Genomic DNA, 22647 nt, shown 5'->3' with positions numbered 1-22647 from the left:
TAATGGTTTAATATGTTTATTACATTTATACACAAAATCAGTTAAATCCAGATCATATGTTTATTCACAATTACAGTATCGTCAACACAGTGGAATGTGATTGTGATCATATGAATCAAAAGACTTGGTCCTTGTTTCATCAGTGTTTTGGATTTACACTAATGTGATAATCAGCGATGATGTGTACTTACACTTGGAGTAAGTGTTATGTTCTTTCCAGGACATTAGTAAAGTATACTAGTTTCGAATGTATGGAGTATACATTGGACTGGACCGATATTGCAACTAAGTTAAGATATTTCAAACTTACCGTTATATATCTTTCCAAGTCAATATCAGTAGTTGATCTTAAGATTAAAAGAATCTAAATCCTGATATGCTTAAGCTCAACTCAGGAGTGCTATCCATGTTCTTTGATATTTAGTTAAGCCTACTTTTAGGTCAGGGTGATACGTATATTTTGGGAACATGATAGTATGATTGAGTGGGAGTGCTGAACATAAATATGGAATCTATAGCTTCTACTGGTGTATAGAAGTCAAGTGATGATTCCCTTCGAGCTTAGCAAATAGAAGTAAATGGATGAGCTCTTGTTTAACTGACTAACTATTAGATCACTAAACACCATTTACAGGTAGCTAAGTGTTTTAAGGGGCAAAATACATTGAGGGGTGAGAACGGTAAAGAAATCCCATCTCGATGTAGATCATCTATATAGAGGATCTTTAAATCACAATAAGATTATAACAATGGTTAAATGAGATAGCATATTGATATCGTGGAACATATAATATGCTCTATATAAGTTTGAGAGTGCAATTCTAAGTTCTAAGAGTGGATTCAACGGAGAATTAATAAGTATGAATTTACTTGGTAAATTTGGTTCACTTATTGGAAGCTCAGCATATAGATCCATGGTCCCCATTCTAGTTGAGAACATTCTGCTTGTAAGACTCATTAATTGATTCGTGATTGATCATTATAATTCTAAAGTTAGACTATGTCTAATTTTGTGAATTTTCACTAAGTAGGGGTGAAATTGTTAAGAAAAGAGATTCTAGGTTTATTTATTTATTAATGGACTTTATATGTCCAGTTAATAATTAAATTAAATGACAATATTATTTAATAATCTATTTTAGTTATTAAATAATTAGTTTTGGTATTTAAAAGGTTAGAATTGGAAAATTGGCGTTTTTGAGAAAATAGAAATAAAATTTGTTAAAACTGCAAAATCAAGTGGGACCCATTATCACACCATGGCCGACCACTATTTGTGGATTTTAAAATTAATATTTTCATTATTTTCATGCCAAATAATTCCTAACCTAAACCTAGTAGTTGCCTATAAATAGAAAGTGATGGCTCAGTCAAATCACAAGTTTTCATAATAAGTTTTCAATAACCTTTTCTGTCAGAAATTTCTCTCTTCAGAAAAACTGAGCCTTCCCTTTTCTATACCTGGCCGAAACCATTCTTCTATTTTCTCTCTTCTATATTTCGTGACCCTAGTGAAAGAGTAAGTGCCCACACACAGCAAGCAGTAACTCAATCATAGATTGGAAGACTGTGAAGGATCAAACTTAAAGAAGAAGGACATTCGGACTCAGATCTTGATTATACTCTGCTACAGAAAGGATACAAGGGTTAGAGATTTGAGTGGAAGGAGACATTAATTTCGCTGCATCAATGTAAGGTTTTCTTAACTTTTTATGTGTTTAATTTATCATTTTAGAAAGTTCATATTTAGGGTGTTAAACAACATACTTGTGAGTAGATCTAAGATCCTGGTAAAATAAATTCCAACATCTCTCTCTCTCTCTCTCTCTCTCTCTCTCTCTCTCTCTCTCTCTCTCTCTCTCTCTCTCTCTCTCTCTCTCTCTCTCGTGAACCCTAGAAACCAGCAAGGAACCATGGTTTTTCTTCAGCAATTCAGAGATTATTTAACATCTTTGTTGAGGTTTCAAGCTTGGATAAGCTTCTAGCTCTTTTTCTATGGTTTCTTTAGTTTATATAGCTTCTCTTGCATGATTTTTGAGATGTTGGGTTCTGAGTTGTTAGAGTTGTTGGATAAGCTTTTGTTGCCCCTGATTTTGCCCAATATACGTGGACCAACCGGACAAGGACACGTGGATCAAACAGCTTAACATTTGAATTATTTACTAAGTCTTTATGTAATAAGGTAGCATCCGGGACATGCCTCCCGGAGAAGACATAGGGAGCCCCATACGCTCCCGGAAGCCCAAATAATACTAAGGCATCTCCGCGAGGTGTCAGGCTTCCCTTGAGCAATCAAGTCGCATTTAATGCTGCATGGGAGGAAACGTGTTGGGACTGCTACACGCAATAAAGTCTGACGGCACAACCCCCAATCTGCAGCTACGAAGTAATGATCATTTAAGTCTATTGACGGCTACACTGTGAAGAGTCACATCAGTCAAAAGACAATAAGGACATTCCACATAAAAACCCTACAGGACCTAGGAATTTGACCATGCATTACTCATGGTATATTCATTGGGAATGCCCAACTTTATGGATACTTACAGATACACTTGTACAATAATTCTGGGGATCACCCCACCAAAAACACTATAAATACCCCCTCAAAGCTCATTAAATGGGGTCGAGAATCTTGGGTTGCATAAGAGCAAGAAGAGTAAATACTCACCAAGAACATTCTCTGTATTTATAAAGAGTAAACACTCACCAAATACATTCTCTGTATTAAATACATCCATAAATAAAAAAGACTCGTGGACTAAGGCTCATTAACGCCCGAACCACGTAAAAATCCTTGTCTAATTTTCTTACAGCTCTCTAATCTTATAATATTTTATTGGTTGCCGAAAACCTCGGTCAACATTTTGGTGCTTTCATTGAGAGCTGAAGAAAGCTTCTACAAAAATACACTTCACTTTACAAAAATGGTGGAGACTAGAAGTACTCGTCAACCTCGCCCTCTAGAGGATGCTCAAGATCCGAATGAGGAAGACGTAGCCTCAAGAGCAGCTGAGGGTTCTGAGGAAGAAGAAGGAATTCCTGATGATGACTACGAGGGAAACCTCGATGAGTATGCCTACGATGAAGTTAGCTACTCAGAGTTGGTGCTTCTAAGGCAAAAAGCTATCGATCACGAAGCTGAGATCGAAGCCCAAAAAGTACAAAACCAAAAGATGCAAGAAGTGATGCTGGCCATGCAAAAAGCCATGGAGGCGGCTGGTATCCACGTGCATCCCAAGACAATGATTGCTGGATTCGGCAAGGAACCTGAGGAATCCTCGCCCAGCACCCAACAGCAAAAGTCTAGGGAGCCTAGCCCCATAAGGTATCCCGCTGAAGGGAACCAAAAGAAAAACCCTACCTCTACCCCTGGGCGAAAGAAAAAGGTGCAGGATCCGCGAAAGGTTCGCTAAGATTTCCCGAAAGGGAAAGGTCCGCAGAGGGGCAAGCTCCAAAAAGGGAGTCTTGGCCCTCAGGATCGAGAGGACCGAAAAAGCGTTTGCGTGCACCAGGAGCCCGGAGGTAGAGGAAGAAGAGGACAGAGATGTCCTCCCGTTGATTTGAGAAATCAAATCAATGGGAATCAAGGTGACCTCCGGGATCACCTTGACCAAAAGAAATACGGACCTGCGGTCTCCACGGGTACGTTAAAGGAAGGAATCATGGCAGAACTCGCCATACTCCGAAAAGATATTGCCCGAGTCTCCCGGAGACAAAAAGGGGATGACTTCGACTCAGAATGTGAGGACCGGGAGCCATGTGCTAAGCACATCCTGGAAGCCGAGCTCCCCAAGAACTTTAAGATGCATGAAATGGCAGCTTATACCGGGAACTCCGATCCAAGCAACCACTTGTCGCAGTTTAACCGTGTCATGACGGTCATGAGAGTCAGCAATGACGCAAAATGTCTGTGCTTCCCGCTTACTCTAAGCGGGTCCGCGGAGGAATGGTTCAAGAAGTTAGAACCAGGATCCGTGGGCTGTTGGAACAAGTTACAGACCAACTTCCGGAGACAATTTGTCGTCGCACGAAAGGTCAACCTGGAGGTCAGTGCCTTGACTAACATCAAGAAACTGCCCACCGAGACCTTGAAAAACTACATAAAGAGGTTCCGAGAGGAAGCCTCGAAGACCAAGAAAGTTGATGACGGACAACAGCTTGCCCTTCTCCAGGCAGGCATCCGTACAGGGACTCCCTTCTGGAACGAACTACAACAAGAGGGGGCTGCTAGCCTTCAGGACTTCCAGAAGAGAGTCCAAAAATATATCAACCTTGAAGAGGCCCAAATAGTGGCCTATGGAGGATACTATCCCACCGAGATAGCAGGGTACATGCCCGGAGCACCGCCCTCGGGTACTGTCCCGACCGCGGCTCCACCGATGAACGGCATACAGTTCTCTGCTACTCCCGGATATAGTCAGGGCCAGGCCTTGGCACCCGCATCATCTCATTTTGGAAATCCCTCAGGGATAAATGGACAAGCTCCCTCGCACTCCGCTCCAACCGCTAGCCTGGCAGGCCCTTCCCAGGGCTCGAGGAGTAAAAGATCCTCCAAAGGCAGCACCCGGATGGAGGAGAAACGCCAAAAAAGGGGGTACACTCCACAATACACCCAGTACACGGAGCTGACGGACTCCCAAGAGCGTGTGTACTTTGCTACTAGGCAAAAAACGCATTACCGGAGACCACCTCCCTTATACAAGGATAGCTCCCGGAGGGATCCAAACATAAGATGAGAGTACCACAACGACATTGGTCATAGCACCAACGAATGCAAGAATCTCAAAGACGAGATTGAAAACCTGATCCGATTGGGCCACCTCTATGAGTGGATCAAGAATCGGCTACCTCACCTCAATCCGGGCCAGGCGACATGGGTTGTGCCACAAGGAACACCGGGTGGTGCAGCAGGAGTATTGGCTCCAGTTGCTCCCGCGGGCGATGCCCAGCACATCCCCGGTCTGCCGCCCAAACCTAACGGGAGGGTAGCCATGATCTCCGGAGGACCCCATATTGGAGGAACCACCCGCAAAGAACTAAAGCAGTACGCGGGGGCCATAAAGCACAATGAGGTTTGGGAGGTTACTCAACTCCCAGCTTAAAGGCCCCGGCTGATGGATCAACCCATCACGTTCACGGAAGAAGACGCCAAGACGGTGCGCTTCCCTCACCATGATCCATTGGTCATCGAGACTGTTGGAAATTTATTTTACCAGGATCTTAGATCTACTCACAAGTATGTTTATTAACATCCTAAATATGAACTTTCTAAAACGATAAATTAAACACATATAATGTTTAAGAAACCTTACATTGGGTGCAGCGGAATTATATGACTCCTTCCGTTCAGATATCTAGCCCTTGATTCCTTTCTGTAGCAGAGCATTATCAATATCTGAACCTGGATCTCTTTCTCTGAATCTTTGATGCTGAAACTCCTTTGCTGATGATCTTTCTTCATGATCTTCCTCACTATGATTGAGGTATTGCTTGATGTGTTTGGGCACTACTCTAATCACTAAGGATTTCGAAATTCAAAGGAAGAAGAAAGAAGAAGAGAGAGAGTGGTCAGCCAAAGATAGGGAGAGAGAAGGCTCAGTTTTTTCTGATTCAAAAAGTCTAAAGAAAAGTGTAATTTTCCTGAAGCCTTCACTATCTATTTATAGCATTCCACTAATGGATTGGGCCTTGCTTTTTGCAATTTTGCAATTTTAACACCTTTTGTATCTGATTTTCTCAAAAATGCCAATTTCCTAATTCAATCATTTAAATGCCAATTCTAACTATTTAATAACTATAAATAATTATTAAATAATATTGTCATTTATCATATTTATTAATTGAACCATACAAAGTATCATAATTAACAAATATGCCCCTATAAACTCTTTCTTTACCATTTCGCCCTTACTTAGTGAAAAATTCACAAATAGACATAGTCTAATTTGAGAATTATAATTGATTAATCAAAACCAATTATATGAGTCTTACAAGCAATATTATCTCAACTAGTGGGGGGACCATGGGTCTATATAACCGAGCTTCCAATAAGTAGATCAAGAATTTAGCACTAAAATTCACTAACTTATTAATTCTTCGTTGAATCCACGCATAGAACTTAGAATTGCACTCTCAGTATATAGAATGCTCTATATGTTCCACCATATAGACACATCATTAGTTATCCATTGTTATAATCCTAATGTGATCAATGATCCTCTATATGAATGATCTACACTGTAAAGGGATTAAATTACCGTTACACCCTACAATGTATTTATTCCTTAAAACACTTGACCCCGTATAAATGATATTTCAGCTTATGTGAAATGAGTACTCCACCATTTATGTTCGTTTGGTCAAGCTCGAAGGAGATCATCCTTTGCTTACTATTCGCCAGATAGAAGCTATAGATTCCATGTTTATGATAGCGCTCCCACTCAATTGCACTACCGTGTTCTCAAAATGTACGTATCACCCTGACCTAAAAGTAGGCTTAACTAACAAATCAAAGAACACGAATAGCCTTTCAAGATTGAGCCTAATCATAACAGGATTAAGATCATTTGATCTAGGATCAACTAGGCGATATTGACTTGAATAGATATTACGGTAAGTTTAATAAATCTAAGTCAAAGTTCAATATCGGTCCCTTCCGATGCATACTCCATGCATCCAACCTGAGCTTTACTTTAACCAATGTTCTAGAAAGAACATAGTATTTCTCCAAATACAAGTAAACTCTTGTTGTAGATTATCATATCAGTAAAACCCTGTGTCTGATAAATCTAGGAAACTTTATTCACATAGTCATGCTTACTTTCCAATGTGTTGACGGCACAATAAACAGGATCAAGTATGTGAAAAGGGTTTCAGATGAATTTATACATTATGTACATATAATCATGAAATAAATCATGTGAACCATGCAACATTAAATGTTATTTCTGATCTATATTAATAAGTAAATCTGATTATATTGAAATGAGTTTTATTTAGGGCATAAAACCCAACAAACTCCCACTTGCACTAATATAAAACAAAAAGTGCGTTTTAAATAATCTCAACACCTTGATATACAAATCAAGTGTAATAGTAGTAAACTCCTCGTAATAGGATCTGAAAGGTTGAATTAACCACAACCTTTTCTCCACTATTACTCTTCCTTTAATCACAAAATCATTGATAATGTGAAATTCCTCTCTATATGTCTACTCTCTTGGGATACTTGATTCTATATCTTTGGCAACTACTTTTGGTTAATCAGGAAATTAGCACTAGTAGTTTAAGGCAATTTGGAATGATGCCAAAAATGTATAGAACTTTCCTTAGACTGAATAAGTACCTTTCCTGCAACCTTAACATTCAGTCCCTCTCTGGTAGACCTAGAGACTTCAGATAGGTTTTTACACTTCTCCAAAATCACTATTCCACCCCCAGAGTAACCACCATCTTATCAGAAAGATTTTCTAGCACAAAGGCAAATTTCGAAATCTGATGTGGTGTAGTCTAAGAGTTTTAAACACACTCTTATAGACTAACATATAGTTCCTCTTCTTAATCTTAAGATTTACTTGATTGTCTTCCAATGTTCTTCTCTTGGATTAATCTGATACCTACTCATTACTCCCACTCAACAGCAGGTGTCTGGTCTGAGGCATACAAAAGCATATCAAAGACCTCTCACTGTTGATTTAAGAAATTTTTTCATGGCTTTATCTTTTCTGGAATAGTTGAAACTTTTCCTTAGATAAATAAAATCTATACCTTAGAAGTTGTGAAGCTTCTATAGATTTCCATTAGAAAGAAAATGCTTCAGCATCTTACTAAAGTAAGTTGCTTGCATTAGAGTAAGTAATTACCAGGTATACCACAAGCCATAGGTTTAGATAAACTCAAACCTATAATACTAGGAACAAGAAGTTTTGTTAAGTCCATTGAATAGACTTATAAACGAAAATTTCCTTTTATGTCCTTGTAATAGAAAACTTTAGGTTATTCCATGTGAATGGAATAAACCATAGTTCTATTGGCTTTCTTCTTATTTTCTTATCTTGACAATCCATTACTTGTTTAAACTCACAATAGATTTTAATCACTAGTGTCTCCCAAGTCATAAGAGGGTGAGTTCCTAGAAACTCTCCCACTACGACAAGGTACCGTGAATTATGTCGAAGAAAACTAAATGGTATTAACCTCTTTGGTTGTGACAAGACAACAGAGGCAGTGGGATCATCATATGTAAGATGATAGAACACTTTTGGAATCAAGAATTAAATATCTCCTTTATTTGCTACTTGTTTTCAGACTTAGTCACTATCTTAGAAAGGTAGTATTTGTTTGAACAAACACTTTCTTATCTATTGACAATGGGATGGTCCACCCCTAATCACTTAGAATAGCTAAGAAACCATGGTTAACAGTTCTAGCTTTTCTTAAGATTTTGATTAGGTCATCCATGAATCTAGTAATGATTTACATTAAGTATACAACCATTACATCATTCTGAAATTGTATTACCATAGAAGGAATTAGGCAACGACTAGTAACTAATCATCAACATGCAACTCGAAATTTCTGGGGAGGTAAGTTTGGATATAATTCAAAACTCAATTTAATGATCTTTGGACTGCATATCTACTAACTATTTCTCCACCCCTATCAGTTCGCAAGATCTTTAACCACATACCTTAATGGTGTTTAACCATTGCTAGAAATTAATGAAATTTTTCAAACATTTCAAATTTCTTTGCTAAAAAGTATAATCTAGAGTTATCGTTTTAAGAATACAACGAAAAACTCATATCCACCCCTGAATGTACATCCATCTGCGAATGAGATGAACTACTTTCAGTGGATATAGGCATATTATCTCTTTGCAGAGATTGATCTTGTCAAATCCACTATGAACAAGATACAAATGCCATAGATTAAAAAAAATGTGGTAGTGTCTTTTGATGACATAGGTTTAGTTACATCAAAGAGTTCTTAGAATAGTGCAAGTGGATCCTGGTCACAGAATACCTAACTCATATTCCATACAGTTTGAATCCATTAATAAAAGATGGATATTAAACACTTGAGAAAGTGTAACTGTATTGTATTTTGGAATTAGAAATATAAGAAAATTTCTGTTTGGATTCTAAAATTAAAGTCAAAGACTTAAATTCAACCAAATATAATGAGTAATTCTTTCTTGGACCACCACTACTAATACAAACTCTAAGTCAGATTTGCCCATACAAGTAGGAGATTTCTAAGATTGAGGATTTATATCAATTGGGAATAGAATTTCGGGATTATAATCATATGCGTCATTTAATTTCTTAAGAGAAAATATAATGACATGAAATGATTTATAGACCATTCATCCAATGATATATTATTGAGCTAATTCGAAATGAATAAGCTAAGAGGAATTATGATAATTTCGTTTATAAATAAGAATCCAACAATGCTTCGATTAGCGAAAGACAAAGTAATCTTATTTATGTAATCTTCTTGTTTCATATTGTAAAAATACTAGTCTAAGGTGTCATCAATTGATGAACAGTTAGATGTCGCATATATAATACTTATCTTTCGAGATCTTACACTATTATGTATGTCTAATGGTGAAAATCCATTAGGGATTTATCTCATTAGAAAAACAAACATGTTAGACCAACAATGAAGATTCGAAATTAAACTACAACTTAATAACAGAAAATAACATGGTGCAATATAAATTCATACACAATTCAGAAATTATAAACATATAGCAAGTAGGAATGACTAGTGAAAATACTAAAACATACAATCCTAAATAATTTCCAAGGTTTTCAACAACCGATACGGTTGTCCCTACAGCGAGAGTCAAAGCATCATTTATTGAATAGAGTTGTCAGCTCTTCTAAAATAGAAACCATTCTAACAACCTTTTATTCGATCAAAATAAGAATCCAACGTTGTCCCGGTAGGCGAGAGTCAAGGTTATTCTCATTTTATGAGCTTCCACCATTGTTTCATGTTTTATGAGTTTATCTCTAAGTAGTCACCGTAGGGGAGAGTCTAAATAGAGACGAAAACTCACAAAACACTTATCAAATGAAATCTTACGGTGTTAAATGCGTTCAACGAATAACCATCCATAGGGGGACGAAGTCTAGCGTCTCGAGGTTATATTGAAAACATTTAACTTTTGTAAGACCAACAATGGAGATCGAATATCTTAATAATAATCAAGCTCATTATTTAAAGTGAGTTGTATTTTCTTTGATTCTCTTTATTTAATTTATTTATTTTAAATGTATATTTATTTAAAATTTCCAATTTAGAATGAAAAATTCTAAATATAAATTTTAATTTAATATTTATAAATTTTACTTAGATGGATATAAAAATAACATGAATTATTTCCATCTTAGTAATAATTTCCAATAAATATTTAGAAAAATATTCAATTTAAGTTGTTACAAAATTAATATAAATTAATTTACAACTCAAATTTAATTTTCTATAAATATATATTGCATTTCGAAAAATTAAAGTATATAAGAATACAATTTTCAAAAAATGCATATTAAAATAAAAAATAAATCCTGGAAAAATTATTCTAATTTAATGTTGGCCCAAAATTAATTAATAAAATTAATTTACAACAAAAAAAATACAATTTTCCTATTTAATTAAATATATAAGAAAAATTTCAAATATTTAAGTATGATGATGAAAATCAACTTAAATATTATTTTTCTATTTAATTAAATACACTAGAAAAATACTTCAAGCAAAAATATCACCTATCTAGATTTTCCTTTGACTAATTAATTCAATTTCTAATAATATACTTTAATTCAATTTATTTTAAATTAATCAATAAATGAAAAAATCATTGATTTAAGTTGATCCAAGAATTAATTAAAATAATTAATTTACAACTTAATCTATTTTTCAAGATAAAATTCGAAATTCTAGCATTTAAGAAATGCAATTTCGAAAATTGATTAATAAAATAAAGAAAAAATATATTTTGAAAATTATTTAAATTTAGTTGAAAAATTAAATTTCAACTAAAAATAATTTTCTATTTAATTAAATGTCATGAAAAAGAAATATTTAAGTATGATGATAAAATCAACTTAGATATTTAATTTTCAAATTAATTAAATGTATTAAATTCAAGAAATAAATAATTAAGTGTAGAGAAGGCTTAATTATTAATCTCTAGTTTAATACTAGGAAAAAATATACTTAAAATAAATTGTACCAAAATTAATTATTTAAATAATTAATTTCACAATGTATAATATTTTCCTATTTAATATTAGAAATAATAAGTAGTCTAGAAATAACTATCTAGAAAATATCTTATTTGACTAAGTATCTTTTCCACAAAATTTGAAAAAATATCTAATTTAAGTTGTATTAGAAAAAAATCTAGAACTTAAATATTTTTCAAATTTAAATTTAATTAAATATCAAAAATTAAGTTGTAACCACTTAATTTGAAAATATTCCATTTTAAGTTAATATTCGAAAAGATATTAACTTAAAAAATATCTAAAGAATCTTAATAACCAATGCCTAAAATTCCTCAACTTAATTTTGAAATTTGAAATTCAAAAGATATTCAGATTTAAGTTGGTTAGTTGTAGATAACTAAATATCAACTTAAATAAGAATATTTAATGAAAAATTTAAATTAAGTTCCAGAAAGAATCTAGATGGTTATAATTCTATATTTAATTAAATACAAGAAAATACATATAGTTTAGCTTAGAATAAAAAATTCTTTAAACTATAATTTTCTTAAATTAATTTCAAAATAAATGAAATTAATTATGTTGCTAATCAATTTTTATTAGGTTAAACTAGTGTAATTAACCTAGTACAGTTGTTCAAATCAGGCAAATGGGCCTTCACAATTGGGGTGGTTTGTGTGAGGGGGTGCTGGGTTCAGTATGTCGTACCCACTTCTATGGCTCCCAACTCTCACACAAGGCCCAAAAGAGAGGAATTTAACCTTAATAAGAACAACTGTTATTAATTGAATATGCCCAAAAACTAAATGGGCCTAAATAAATTATATCAAAAACTATGATAATTTATTTTAGCAACATTAACCTATATGCATCTATAATAAAATTAAACACATAGGCTCACACAGGCACACTTTGGATGGGTCCTATCATGTTGCTAGGTCATACACAGATGAAAGAAGATTGTAAATATACCTGTTACAAATTATTATCTTGACCAAGGGAGCCATCAGATCATTAGATCTGGCAAAAGGTAACCATAGCTATTTGCAATCAAGTAATAATAGGTTTTAAAAACTTACATACAAGCTAAAACCACATACTCCTGCAACAAGGTTAGCTGGATAGTTGGAAGTAGGATTTATTTAATTTTAAATAAATAATTTCGAAAAATAAATAATTAAATAATATTCGAAAAATAAAATAAAATTTAAGAAAAAATTTTAATTTCGGAAATAAAATTTAAATTTCGAAATTTCAAAAAAAAATATTTAAAATTAAACCTACTTTTTTTGAAAAATTAGGTTTCAACCAACCTAAATATCATTTCAAAATTCGCTAACTACTTTTAAAAAATTAAATGTTATTTTAAAAAATAAAAATTAAATAAAAATTAGAAAAGATAAATAAAATATCTTTTCAGATTTTAAATTTAATTTAAATAAATAAAATAACAAAATTTAAAAGTTAGCAAAATATCTTACATCTATTTAAAATTACATGATTATAAATATCTTATTTTAAATTTAAATAAGGTCAAAATATCTAAAAAGATTTAAAAAAAATCTTAAGAGATAAAATATAATTAAAAATATCTTAAAAGATAAGATATCTTAAAATATCTTAAAAGATTTTATAAATATCTTATAAAATCTGACCTTAAATTTAAAAAAAATTAAGATATAATCAAATTTAAAAATAAGATAGATTTTTAGGCAAGAAGATAGATACTAATTCTATTCAAATTCAAATTACACTAATATCTTGAATTAAATTTAAAAAATATTAAATTAATTCAAAATGATAATTAGAATTGAATTAGGAATAGTAATAGTATATACAAAACTATACAAAAAATTGGAAGTTAATTCCATGAAAAAGCATGAAAAATTGAAGAAAAACAAAAAAATTCGAAACTGTACGAACAGATTTGCGATCGCAGGAAAAAATCAGCACAGCCCCGATTTTTTCAAATCTTCAAAAAATCATAACTAATTCAAATAAAATCCAAATTAAGTTCTGTAAAAGGCTAACTTGCTTAATTTTTTCCATACTATCCAATAAAAATAATTCCAGAGATAAAATCGCAATTATTTTTCACGAAAATTTCACAAACATCAATCAATCATCAAATAACACTCAATACAACATGATACCATCCAAAGAACATACAAACAATCGTTTTAAAGTCCAAATTTCTTGCAAGTAAATCAATTACCATGGCTCTGAGGCCAGTTGTTGGAAATTTATTTTACCAGGATCTTAGATCTACTCACAAGTATGTTTATTAACATCCTAAATATGAACTTTCTAAAACGATAAATTAAACACATATAAAGTTTAAGAAACCTTACATTGGGTGCAGCGGAATTATATGACTCCTTCCGTTCAGATATCTAGCCCTTGATTCCTTTCTGTAGCAGAGCATTATCAATATCTGAACCTGGATCTCTTTCTCTGAATCTTTGATGCTGAAACTCCTTTGCTGATGATCTTTCTTCATGATCTTCCTCACTATGATTGAGGTATTGCTTGATGTGTGTGGGCACTACTCTAATCACTAAGGATTTCGAAATTCAAAGGAAGAAGAAAGAAGAAGAGAGAGAGTGGTCAGCCAAAGATAGGGAGAGAGAAGGCTCAGTTTTTTCTGATTCAGAAAGTCTGAAGAAAAGTGTAATTTTCCTGAAGCCTTCACTATCTATTTATAGCATTCCACTAGGGTTAGATTTGAATTATATGGCATTAAAATAATGAAAAAATCAACTTAAAATAGCTACAAAGGTGGCCGGCCATACACTAATGGATTGGGCCTTGCTTTTTGCAATTTTGCAATTTTAACACCTTTTGTATCTGATTTTCTCAAAAATGCCAATTTCCTAATTCAATCATTTAAATGCCAATTCTAACTATTTAATAACTATAAATAATTATTAAATAATATTGTCATTTATCATATTTATTAATTGAACCATACAAAGTATCATAATTAACAAATATGCCCCTATAAACTCTTTCTTTACAATTTCGCCCTTACTTAGTGAAAAATTCACAAATAGACATAGTCTAATTTGAGAATTATAATTGATTAATCAAAACCAATTATATGAGTCTTACAAGCAATATTATCTCAACTAGTGGGGGGACCAGGGGTCTATATAACCGAGCTTCCAATAAGTAGATCAAGAATTTAGCACTAAAATTCACTAACTTATTAATTCTTCGTTGAATCCACGGATAGAACTTAGAATTGCACTCTCAGTATATAGAATGCTCTATATGTTCCACCATATAGACACATCATTAGTTATCCATTGTTATAATCCTAATGTGATCAATGATCCTCTATATGAATGATCTACACTGTAAAGGGATTAAATTACCGTTACACCCTACAATGTATTTATTCCTTAAAACACTTGACCCCGTATAAATGATATTTCAGCTTATGTGAAATGAGTACTCCACCATTTATGTTCGTTTGGTCAAGCTCGAAGGAGATCATCCTTTGCTTACTATTCGCCAGATAGAAGCTATAGATTCCATGTTTATGATAGCGCTCCCACTCAATTGCACTATCGTGTTCTCAAAATGTACGTATCACCCTGACCTAAAAGTAGGCTTAACTAACAAATCAAAGAACACGAATAGCCTTTCAAGATTGAGCCTAATCATAACAGGATTAAGATCATTTGATCTAGGATCAACTAGGCGATATTGACTTGAATAGATATTACGGTAAGTTTAATAAATCTAAGTAAAAGTTCAATATCGGTCCCTTCCGATGCATACTCCATGCATCCAACCTGAGCTTTACTTTAACCAATGTTCTGGAAAGAACATAGTATTTCTCCAAATACAAGTAAACTCTTGTTGTAGATTATCATATCAGTAAAACACTGTGTCTGATAAATCTAGGAAACTTTATTCACATAGTCATGTTTACTTTCCAATGTGTTGACGGCACAATAAACAGGATCAAGTATGTGAAAAGGGTTTCAGATGAATTTATACATTATGTACATATAATCATGAAATAAATCATGTGAACCATGCAACATTAAATGTTATTTCTGATCTATATTAATAAGTAAATCTGATTATATTGAAATGAGTTTTATTTAGGGCATAAAACCCAACAGAGACCCCCATCGCTAATAAAGTGGTGGCCAGAGTCTTGATTGACAACGGAAGTTCCGTGAACCTACTCTTCAAGGAGGCCTTCACTGCAATAGGCCTACGGACATAGACCTCTCACCCAGTTGTTCCCAACTCACGGGGTTTAATGGAACGACGCTTATCCCAATGGGAAAAGTGAGACTTCCAGTCATCTTGTGCCCGGACACCCCCCAGAGCACATTCAAGTACTGCACTTTTGTGGTGGTGGACTGACCGATCGCTTACAACGCGATCCTCGGCTGACCGACCCTGGTAGACTTTGGCGCAGTCACATCCATTCGACACCTGTGCTTAAAGTTCCCTACCCAGGAAGCTAGAATAGGGACAGTGAGAGGAAATCAGGGGGAGGCAAGGCAATGTTACAATGTTGCAACCCACCTGCCCGTACTGATAGTCCGGGAAACCATCGAGCCAGAAATGGCTGAAGAAGATGAGTTGGATCCCCGAGTGGGGTCCGAAAAAATTGTAGAACCAATGGAGGATGTCGAGGAAATATCAGTGTGCGACCTCGACTCCACCAAAGTACTCCGGCTGGGAAAGAGCCTAGATCCGGAGGAAAAAGAAAAAATAATAAAAACACTGAAGGGCGCCATCGACATTTTTGCATGGCACCAAGAGGACATGACCGACATAAGTCCCCATGTCATCACCCACGTCCTCAACGTCAACCCGGACATGCCACCAGTCCAACAAAAGCGACGCCCTCTCGACTCGGTAAAGGCCGAGGCCTTAGAGAAAGAGGTGGACAAGCTTCTGACAAACAGCATGATCCGCAACGTATACTACCCGGAATGGCTAGCCAATTCGGTCCTGGTGCCCAAGCCGAACGGAACTTGGCGAGTTTGTATAGATTTCACCGATCTAAACAAAGCTTGTCCGAAGGACTGCTTCCCGCTACCCAGGATCGATCAGATGGTAGATGCCACTTCCAGATTCAAATTACTATCCTTCATGGACGCCTAGGCCGGGTATAACCAAATAAAGATGCACACGGCGGACCAAGAGTGCACTAGCTTCAGGACCGATAAGGGGGTATACTGCTACCTGGTCATGCCTTTCGGACTGAAGAACGCTGGAGCGACCTACCAAAGAATGGTCAACCGGATGTTCAAAGGCTTCTTGGGGCAAAACATGGAGGTATACGTGGACGATATGCTCGTCAAGTCCAAAGCATGCAATAGCCATGTAGACGACTTAGAAGAGTGTTTTGAGGTAGTCCAGAGATATGGCATGAAGCTCAACCCAAAGAAATGCACCTTTGGGGTCAAGTCAGGGAAGTTCCTAGGCTTCATCGTCAGCCAGAGGGGGATTGAGGCAAACCCAGAAAAAATCCAAGCTCTCCTGAGCATGCCATCCCCCAAAAAGCATAAAGACGTGCAGAGCGTAACCGGAAAGGTTGCTGCCCTAAGCCGTTTTCTCTCCCGGTCTACAGACAAGTGCATCCCCTTCTTCAACATACTGAAGAAGTGTCAAAAGTTTGAGTGGTCGGACGAGTGCGAGGAGGCATTCAAAAAGCTGAAAGAACATATGGCCAAGCCTCCTATCCTATCAAAACATGTTCTCGGAGAGGACCTATTCCTATATTTGGCCGTCTCCGAGCACGCGGTCAGTGCTGCCCTAGTCCGGGAAGAAGATAAAACTCAACACCCCGTGTACTATGTTAGCAAGCGCATGATAGAAGCGGAGACAAGGTACCCCATCATCGAGAAACTAGTTTTCTGCCTCCTGATGGCCTCAAGAAAATTAAGGCCATATTTCCAGGCACATTCGATGAAGGTACTGACCAACCACCCACTCCAGCAAGTCCTACAAAAACCAGAAGCATCCGGTAGGCTCCTCAAGTGGGCAATGGAGTTAAGTCAGTTCGACTTACACCACGTTCCCCGAATCTCCATAAAAGGCCAAGCCTTGGCAGACTTCATTACCGAATGCAATGAAGCCGAGGCAACCGCAAATGCGCCAACACCATCGGTCCCCACATGGAGAGTATTTGTGGACGGAGCCTCCAATGAAAATGGATCCGGAGCGGGGGTGGCAATGATATCCCCGACTGGACTGCGACTCCAGGCAGCCCTACGGTTCAACTTCTCAGCTTCAAACAACGAGGCCGAATACGAGACCTTGATAGCAGGGCTGAGGCTAGCGAAAGCTGTAGGGGCCAAAAGAGTGGAAGTCTACATTGACTCCCAGCTGGTCGTAAAACAAATATCGGGAGAGTACCAAACACGCGGCGAGCGAATGGCCGCGTATGTAACAATAGTCCGGGAGCTGCTCCACGAGTTCACGGACTACAAAGTAGAAAGAATCCCCCGGGAAAAGAACGCTCACGCAGACTGTCTGGCTAAGTTAGCTTCAGATAGTGAAATCGAAGGCCTGGGGGTAGTACTAGTGGAACGCTTGGCAGAGCTAAGCATCAAAGTAAAAGAGGCCATAACAACGGTTGGGCAAGAATCCAGCTGGATGGTCCCCATCATAGAATACATAACAAAAGGTGAGTTGCCCCAAGAAAGGGCACTGTCTCGAAAGATTCAGTATCAGGCTCATCGTTATGTAATGATGGATCAAATTCTCTACCGAAGAGGACTCAGCATGCCTTATTTAAGGTGTGTATCGGACCCTGAAGCTAGACAAATCATGCTAGAGGTCCACGAAGGGTTCTGTGGAGATCATACAGGAGGACCCAGTCTCTCAAAGAAAATATTGAGAGAGGGATACTTCTGGCAACAATGAAAAAAGATTGTATAGAATACGTCCAAAAGTGTGATTCGTGCCAAAGGTTCGCGAACATATCGAGAGCTCCTCCCAATGAAATTACCCTGATGACTAGTCCCTGGCCCTTCGCGGTTTGGGGAATAGATCTTATTGGGTCCCTGCCAACAGGAAAGGGAGGAGTAAAGTATTCAATAGTAGCAGTAGACTACTTCACCAAATGGACGGAGGCTGAGCCCATGAAGACTATAACTTCTAAAAAAGCACTAGACTTTGTTATCAAAAACATAGTGTGTCGATATGGCCTGCATCACAAAATAGTCTCTGACAATGGAAAGTAATTTAATTGTGAAGAATTTACTGACTTCTGCAACCAACACGGAGTAGTGAAAAGCTTCTTTGCGGTGGCAAGGCCGTAAACAAACGGACAAGTAGAAGCAGTCAATAAAATTCTAAAGGTTACCCTAAAGAAAAAGCTGCTGGCCTGCAAAAACAACTGGCCCGAAGAGTTGCCAAGAGTGTTATGGGCCTACCGGACGACCCCTAGAACCGCGACCGACCACTCGCCTTTTTCAATGGCGTACGGTTGTGAAGCGATTGTCCCGGTAGAAATGTTATTCCCGTCCCACAGGAGAACGACTTACGATCCAGCCACGAATCAAGCTTTACTTCAAGAAGCTCTGGATCAAGTTGAAGAATTCCGGGACGAGTCTCAAATACGGATGGAAGCTTATCAAAAGAAGGTGACCAAATATTTTAACTCCAAAGCTAAAAATAGAAAATTTCCTATTGGGGATATGGTCTTAGGAAGAGTCTTCCCAGCCACCCAAGAACCCGGAGTGGGGGTACTTGGGCCAAATTGGGAAGGACCATATGAAATCGAGGACGAAATCGGTGCAGGCACTTATAAGCTAAAAAGGATGGACGGAACCATTGTGCCAAGGGTCTGGAACGCCGATCACCTCAGAAAATATTACCAATAGCTAAAAATGTAACTTAGACTTTGTTTAAAGAGTTTGTACCGTCTAAGTGTATACAGCCTCCGCATGTTAAATAAAACTGAGTGCCTTAAAAACAAAGTTTCTATGCCACTCAGGGGGGTACTAAGGTATACCACACGTACAGACAAAAAACAGGCTAAGTAAAATATCCTGACCCAAAGGGAAGGTAAAAAAAAAGAGAAGTATGCACAAAAAAGAAAAAAAGCATATGTATAAACATCCTGACCCAAAGGGCAGGTCCAAAAGAAAGATATGTGCATTAAATAAGATCATATATAAATATATAAAAATCCTAGCCCTAAGGGCAGGTCAAAAAATATATACAAAGGGCCCGGGGACAGGCCTTAACCAATGTTTCCCCTTAAATAAAAACAGCTATGAAAATAAAAATTGTCTTAAATACAAGATAATTGGCTATAAATAATAAAAAAGAAAAGAGAGTGAAATCCTTGTTGTAATGGGTTGAACTCAGAGCGGCCTAGTCAATGCAAGGAGGAAGGCGAGGACCAATGCGCGCCTCCAGCATGGCATCGAGCTTCTTCTTCTTCTCCCGGAATTTTTCAATCATCTCCGCGGGTTTGGGGTAGAAGTTAAGCTTGATATTCTGGTCATTTGTAGACCAGGCCATGTAGACCCCATCGTCGAAACGCTTGACGCACCGGCTACAGGAGACGGGAGAAAAGAGCTCATCTTTCTTAGCCTTCTTCAAGGCTTGGTCTTTGAAGCCTTGAGCTCCTTCAGCTCCGCGGCCAGGTTGGCCCTAGACTCCAAGTCTGCCTGGTGAAGTTCCTCTAAGGACTTCACCTTGGCAGCCATTTCATCCAAGGCTTCCCTAGCCTCCCGAAGCTCACGCTTGGCCTTGGCAGTAGCCTCGCCCTCCGCCCTCAGCTCCTCCTGGTGCTTGGCCTCTAGCCTATCCCTCCGAAGGGCCTCCTCCCGGATCATCGCCTCCGCTTATGCCTCCCTCTGCCTGGCCTCTTCCTCACTGGCCTTTGGAAGGGCCTCCTGGCGCTCGGCATCCTCCTGGTAAATTCGCCTTTCAGCAGTCAAATCCTGAAGGATCTTCATGACTTCGTCCATGCCCCCAAAGTCGGACAGGACGAAGCCATGGCTAATTAAGTTCTTGGAAAGGCAGCCAGCCTCGGCAGCAAGCTGGAAAAGGATACAAGCATGAGTAAGAATCCTTAAGAGAAAATGATGAGGAAAAAAGCAAACTACGAAGTACTTACCACAGTGAGGGAGTGGCTAAGATCCTGGACTTGGAAGATGGAGTTCAAGGATGCACAAGCAGCGAACTGCTTGGGTGCACACTGGGTAAGCTGAGACGCAAACTCGCCGGTCATCTCCGCGACAAAGGGAGCTAGGGTGGGCCCGAGGAAACGACCGAACCAATCCGACAGGGGGTCCAAGTTTAGATCCCACAGATTCTGGTAGTTCGGATCGTTAAGGGTATTTTTCATTTCAACTCGCAAAACCCTCCTCAAAGCCTCCACGTCAGCATGCCCCCGGGAGTACTCCTCTATGGCGTAGTTGTGTTTAGCTATCCGGAGTTCCTGTCTCGCCTCATCTCCAGGAACTGGAGTCAGCACTATGTTGGGAGGCGCTGTATGTTCCTCCACCTCAGGAGAGATCCCAGAATCAAGTGCGGGGGCTGGAGTATCAACTCTCCGTTGCCGTTTTGGTACTTCCTCGGCAACCATCTTGCTCTTGCGCTTGCGAATCAGAGCAACTTCTTACTCTTCTTCACTTTTTTCAACTTCCTCAGGCAGGGCCCATTGCTTTTCTTGACCTTCTTTAGCTTCCTCTGGAAGCGCCTCCTCCTCATCCACTAAGTCAATAGTGTCTGGAGGGGAACTGGAAGAAGCTTTCAAGGGAGTGGCCATCTGGGAGAAGTTAAAGGAAGGGGAGCGTCAGGAGTGTGAGCTCCGGAAAGTTCGGCCAAAATGGCATCCATGGAAGTACCTGCTACAACAAAAGAAAAAAGGGCGAGTGTTAGAATATCCATGGAAACAGTAAACACTCGAATAAAGCAATCAAGCTAGTCCTACCCTGACTCTCTAATTCGGCCCTAGCAAAGTTTCGAATCTTAACGCTGGCAGCATCGTCTCCGAGATAGCTGTCCGAAGGCCGGAACCAGCTGGAAGAAATGTAAGCCGAAGGGTCTAAGGGAACGGGCTCCGGAGGACCAGAACCCATCCGGGACCGACCTAGGAAATCTCCTAAGTTGGAAAAATAATAATCCTTCATATGGTCTCCCCACCGGGTCGAGGGCATCCTAAACCTATGGAGACGCTCATCGAATCCTACAGGCCTAAGACTGGCATATTCGCCTACGGAAGGAACGTAATGTACTGCAAAAGGAGACTTACCAGAGCTGGAAGTACTGGCGTCAGGAGCCCCGGTGTTCGGCACCTGAACCGAAGGCTTTGGCCTAGGAGCCCTCCTCTCAGCCGGGCTCCCAATGCGGAGGGTCTTCCCACTGATTGCCTGGCTTCTCCTCTCGACCGGGCTCCCCAATCGAAGTGGCCTCCCGGAAGCTGCCTGGGCCTTAGAATAAGCCTTCTCCTAGGCCTTCCGGTAGAGATAATCTTGGTACTTCTTCTCGGCGGTGGCGATGAGTTCATCCCGGAAGGTCATCTCTGCGGCAGGCACCCTCACATTTGGATAAATAACTTTAGAAAGGTTAGAGTCCTCCACTGATTGGTGCGGCAGGATAAGTTTGGCCTTCCGGCAATTCTTCATCGTGACTAGGCCCCCGACGTCAAGTTCTGCCCGATCGTAGGTCGCAAAGACCTGGGCCCTCCAGAGAAAGACCTGAGTAGGCGCGGTCCGCTCATAGGGGGGAATCCTGACCCACTCTATGAGAAGCTCTGGATGCTCCACTGCTCAGAACTTGGAGGAGAAGAAGAAGCGGTGGCGATACTCCTTAACATGAGTTTGCCTATTATAAGGGATCACCCCGTCATTGGATGGGTGGGCCCGGAATCCGTAAAAACCATCCTTAAACTTGTCCCCCTTCTTGGGCACAGAAACAAGTTCATAAAAATACAAAATCTCCGCCGGACTGGGAGAGCCCCATCCCCAGGCAGAGTAAAAAATTAACAAGCCTGAAAGCAGGTGGTATGCTTGAGGAATCAGTTGGTATGGCGCAAGGCCGACAAAAACTAAAAAATTAATAAAATAGTCTTGGAGAGGAAGCATGGTCCCGACCATCAGGTGCGTCTGGCTCCAAGCCCCGAAGCCACCATAGTTATGGTTGGGCGTCTCCGCATCTCGGGGCGGCCGGTGATACGTCTCGGATGTTGAAGGTTTGATTCCAGCCACATCCACGATGTTCTCCAGCTGGTGGGGGCAGGTCAGGGTGGAATGAAGCTCAGCTGCCTCCCATCCTGTGGCCCGAGACTTATACCCCTCCTGGGTAACGGGACCCAGTGAGACGTCTTCGAGGGTAGCCAGACGCTTACTGCTCTTCTTGGACGACTGTGAACCGAACGCAGACATGTTTTGATTCTAAAAAA

Source organism: Cannabis sativa, chromosome 3 (assembly GCF_029168945.1).
Source record: "Cannabis sativa cultivar Pink pepper isolate KNU-18-1 chromosome 3, ASM2916894v1, whole genome shotgun sequence".
Lineage (NCBI taxonomy): Eukaryota > Viridiplantae > Streptophyta > Magnoliopsida > Rosales > Cannabaceae > Cannabis > Cannabis sativa.
Note: the sequence above shows the minus strand (reverse complement) of the source record.